General features: G+C 37.3%; 1 pseudogene; it reads right to left on the reverse strand.

The window, feature by feature from the left end:
• Window positions 1–242: 242 nt before the first annotated feature.
• Window positions 243–656, reverse strand: LOC116637362 (annotated as a pseudogene).
• Window positions 657–4,966: the final 4,310 nt, after the last annotated feature.

A 4,966-nucleotide genomic window follows, 5' to 3' on the forward strand; every position in this document is an offset into this window, starting at 1 on the left:
TACATATGAGGCAGAGTGAACAGGATTACAGATTTTTCCTGCTTGTAAGTTCATCATTCCATTATTTAGATAGTATTTTCTAACCTGAAAAATACAATAATTTTTGCCTTTATCAAGTATTTTACTTTTTTCTCTATTATCTATCTATCATCTATCTATCTATCATCTATATCTATCTATCATCTATCTATCATCTATCTCTTTATTTTAGAATGAGGCAATTTATGAACGCAGCATTTGTTCTAATGCTTCTTGTTGGCATTCGCCACCCATCCAGCAATTCTGTCCAGATCTCTGGCCCTCAGATGTCAGTTTCCCACCCCCATCTCGGTCCTCTTCTGCCATTTTCAGCGCCTCTAGGCTTGGAGGACCATGCGGGCCACACTTTTGGAGCCTCTGCTGAAATGGCTAGGCCTGACCCTGTTTCTCTGACATCCCGCATAAATCTTAGTTGTGGAGCTGACCCCAGTGCCACCTCAGAGGTACAGGCGCCGTGCTGTGGAAGCCGCTCCTTTGTAGAACTAGATTTCATTGTAGGCCAGCTTGACAGTGTCTACCCATTCAGGGACTTCCAGCTCCCCCAACTTTTTGAGGAAGGCTGCCAGAACTCTGATGAACTCCTGCTGGTTCATGTCTTTTACAGTAACTCCAGGCATCACGTGGCTTCGGCACTGCCCGCCAGGGGAAAGGCCAAGCTGTTTCATTAATGGAGACTATATTTTCTTGCTTTGTGTAACATGCATAGACAGCATTCAGCTATTTATAAGTAATCTCATTCTCACACTTAATTTGGATACCATTAGATTAAATGATTTAGAGATATGTGGGGTAATCTAATTCTAGCACACAAAGTGTGACAGCTGAAGCATTATCTAGTAGCAATCTCCACTGATCTAAGATGAAGCAGTATTAATGATGTGGAAGGCTTTGAACCATCCCATGACTTTCAATATGATGTTTTTATTTCCCACCTCAACACCAAGGTCATCTTAAAGCTCCCCATCAAAATGTAAGCTCCTTGAGGGCAGGGGCCTTGCCCATCTTATTCATGTCTATATGCAAAGTCCTTAGGATGCTACCTGGTTCAATACATACCTGTTTAATAAATGAGTGAGTGCGTGAAAAAGAAAATCTAAATATTTATCTAGAATTTCAAAGATGTGTGTGCATGAATATGTGCATGCACCTGTGTGTTTAAAAGAGAGGAAGAGAGACAAAGAGTAACAGTATTCACTGAGATTCCATTTTTTTAACATTAAAAACTATTCTGTCCACAAAGGTTCAGTGAAATATTTTTTTAATATAAAAATTATTGAGTTGATAATTTGGAATGATAAATTCTGATTGTGTTTCTTTGTTGAATAGTTGTATCTTCCCAGAGTTTGCATCAACACAGTGTTTATTGAACATCTGCTGTGTGCCCACAGGGACTCTGAGAGGAACTAGGGATATAAGGTGGAAAAGCTTATATGTTTATCTCATTATTTTCATAGTATGATTAATAAACATTGTCTTAAACTAACTGCTTCAGCAAGTAGTAATATTTTAAGGCATTTCCTAAAGAGTTAAAAAAAAAAAAAAACAATAACAGCCACTATAGTGAAAAGCACTGCTATTAGATTCAGTTAGTTATTTTCCATTACAATAGTTTAGTTTTCTTTTTCAGGTCTCTAAACAATTAACAAGATAATAAGTGACACAGAAGAAATGTTGACCTCTTGATCTCATCTTCACTCTTTGTCTTATTAAGGCTTTCATCAATCATTCAGTATGACTGTTGAGATAAATCTAGATACAGAAAAAGTGCCTCTTTTCTGTGTATAAACCCAATCAATGTAATGAATAAAATGGGTATACTTAGGAAAAGAAACCAAGATATACTTACCTTTTATTGTGAAGATAACTGCAAGATAACAGAAGTTGCTAAAAACCAATGCAGATTTGTTTTTTCAGTCAAGTTGCCTAGATAAGTAATGATTCAAACTCAGAAAAGCTTCTGCGCTGTGCTCGTCTGAATGGAGAAAATAAATGCACAGATCATAAATTAATGCCTGGAAACAGACCATGAACTTTTGCCAGCAACAGCTAATTTGCAACAATGGGGGCTTGGTGAAAATGACAGTTTCAGTCGGCATGGGGAGGCAAGCAGAGCCGTTTGAGAGGATGGAGAGCATTGTGCCTGCCAATTGATGTTGGCAGGGGATTGTCAACCCACTGAGTACCAGGACTCATCAGCATATTTAATGTAATGAGCACAGACATTGTCTTTAAAAACATAAGCCATGAGAGGGCAATGTGCGCTGCAGACTGCGCAGAATAGCATTGCAGGCAGGTGGATGGCACAGATACTTATTAAAGTTGTGGCAAGTGGGAAATAGAGATAGAAAGGAACCAGATACAAGGAGAAAGAGGTGAAACGCCCAAAGTAAAAACTAAATGTAACAAATGTTCAATGCAAAAAAAGAGGAAAAGACAAATAATAGAAAATACAGAAAAGCGCAAAGGGAATAAAAGTTATTCTAGCACCATCACCACAAATAGTACTGTTAAAACTTTGTTGTAAGATTCTTTTAGCATTTTTATCTCAAGAATTTAAAATAACTTAAAAAAAGAGGTATTAAGAGTTATGTTGGACAGATCTATTATAATGAAGATAATATTAACTTCCCCACGTCTTGAATTATGAGCTAATCTGTAAATTAGAATAATTGCAGCCTACTGGAACTACCAAAAATGTTATGGAAACCTTCTACTAATTTATAATCTTACCTACATAATAGCAAACATATCTTGAGAATTAGTTGCCCATGTGTATATATTGATAGAAATTAATGAGACTATAAGCTAGTTATAATTACATTACATTAAATTCCTCTGCTTCAAAATACTTGTGAACAGGTGTTCTATGTCACAAGAAAATCTTTCAGTTGTTCATAAATAATCTTACAAACTTTTATATATGTCGTACTTTTTGTTCAGTGTTGAAAATACAAGAAATAATATATAATCAGGTATACTGGGATAAAATCTTAAAGCAATAACTGATGAGTTTTCATACTTTGGGTTCCTGGAATTCCTCTACTTATGTTGATCTTATCTCTCAGGCTAAGCATTGAAGTCACAATTTTTCCTAGAAAAAACTGTACTTGTGGAACCAATGACCCCCATCTGCCCCACAAACCTTCCGTTCTCAAACCCAGAATAGGTGAAGATACTCTCTTTAAGGAGAGATAACAAGAGGTTAGAGAAAAAGTAAAAGAAGTAGACTCTGGGAGCTTTGCTGAAGTAGAATGAGGTTCGGCAGTGTAGCAGGGTACCTGATTGGGATACTGAAAGCAGATGGGAATGGGAGCTGATCTTTCCACATTCTTTGCATCCCAGAATGTCATGGGGGAAAATTTTTTTTTTTTTCAATAGGTCCAACAAAGTTTCAGGCTTTAGTTAAGAGAAAGAAGCTATTGAGAGGCTCAAGGATATGATGAGGGTGAACTACAGCAGTGGCAAATATAAATACCAAATTGAACAAGTGTCCTTTACATCTTCAGAACTATAGACTCCATGGACTCTGGCAGGAGAGAGGATGGCCTCAGGTCTACTCACCCTGCACCAAAACTGATTGCATAATGGTAGATTAGGGGTCTTTTGGTCATCAAGTAGAATAGGGCTTGAAATATTTTAAAATCCAGTTACAAAGTAGAAAAAATAACTTCATCTGCACCCTTGGGTATTCAAACTCAACAAACCAGCATACTTCTAGGGTATTTTAGAGCTGATACTTACATTCTCAATTAACCTCACAATAACTATATCGTAGGTATTATTAACCCCCACTTTTTAATCATTCATCATTAAAAATGTATTAGGGCTATTAGGTGCCTAAATCTGCACTAAGTTCTAGATATTCCCTGTAATAATAGATTCTTGTGCCTTACCCAACATCTGCTGGGCCCAAATTAACACTAATCTAGATGGTGGAACCTGACAACTACTTACATTTCAGCTGCCTTGGATACCTCACACTCATGCAGGTACAATCTGGTACAATCTGGAAATGTGGAGAAGTTGCTTTATTTTATGGAGTGACCTTTGACCAGTGGGGCTTGGGAGCTAGTAGATAAAAGTTCAACATGGAGTAAACAATTCTGAAAAACAGTTTGTAGCTTTTTAGAATCTCTTGGCATTTACTGAACCTCAATGGTCCACAGCAGTGACCAACTCTACAGTGAACCTCCTCTTTTATGTCATTCTCCCCAGTTCCTCAGTCTACTCTTTCCCAAATAAAATATCCAGACACAAGTGTGGTATATGACGACATTTGTATATGTGCTGGAAGGAGAGAGCTATAGCACTAATTTAACAAACCAGATTTAATTCATGGTCTCAGGAGGCTAATGGTTTGTGAAAAAGATTTTAAAACTGGATATTAGAGATGTTTAGACACTTTTTTTATTTAAATTCAATTAGCCAAGGTACAGTACATTATTAGTTCTTGTTATAATGTTCAATGATTCATTAGTTGAGTATATCATCCAGTGCTCATCATAGACACTTTTTTTGAGGCTAAATAACTACTGAGAGGTACAGCCACAATTGGAACCAGGACCGCACAGTCTCAGAATATGTTCTTTCCAGTATAAAATGGAAACAAATAATCAATGGTGCTATTGCCTATGTTGCAGTGTTTTTTGTTTTTGTTTTTCTTAAAGATTATTTATTTATTTATTTGAGAGAGAGAGAGAGAATGCACAGGTGGGGGGATGGAACAGAGGGGGAGGGACAGGGAGGAGGGGAAAGAATCTCAAGCAGACTCCATGCTGAGCTCAGAGTCCCTCACAGGACCCTGAGATCATGACCTGAGTGAAAACCAAGAGTTGGAAGCTTAACCTACTGAGCCAGTCAGGTGCCCCTGTTGCAGTAGTGTTAAAATTTTCCTCATTAAGTATATTTCCTTCAAAATAGGAAGTGA

The sequence above is a fragment of the Phoca vitulina genome, unplaced genomic scaffold (assembly GCF_004348235.1).
Source record: "Phoca vitulina isolate PV1807 unplaced genomic scaffold, GSC_HSeal_1.0 scaffold14, whole genome shotgun sequence".
In the NCBI taxonomy this organism is placed as follows: Eukaryota; Metazoa; Chordata; class Mammalia; order Carnivora; family Phocidae; genus Phoca; species Phoca vitulina.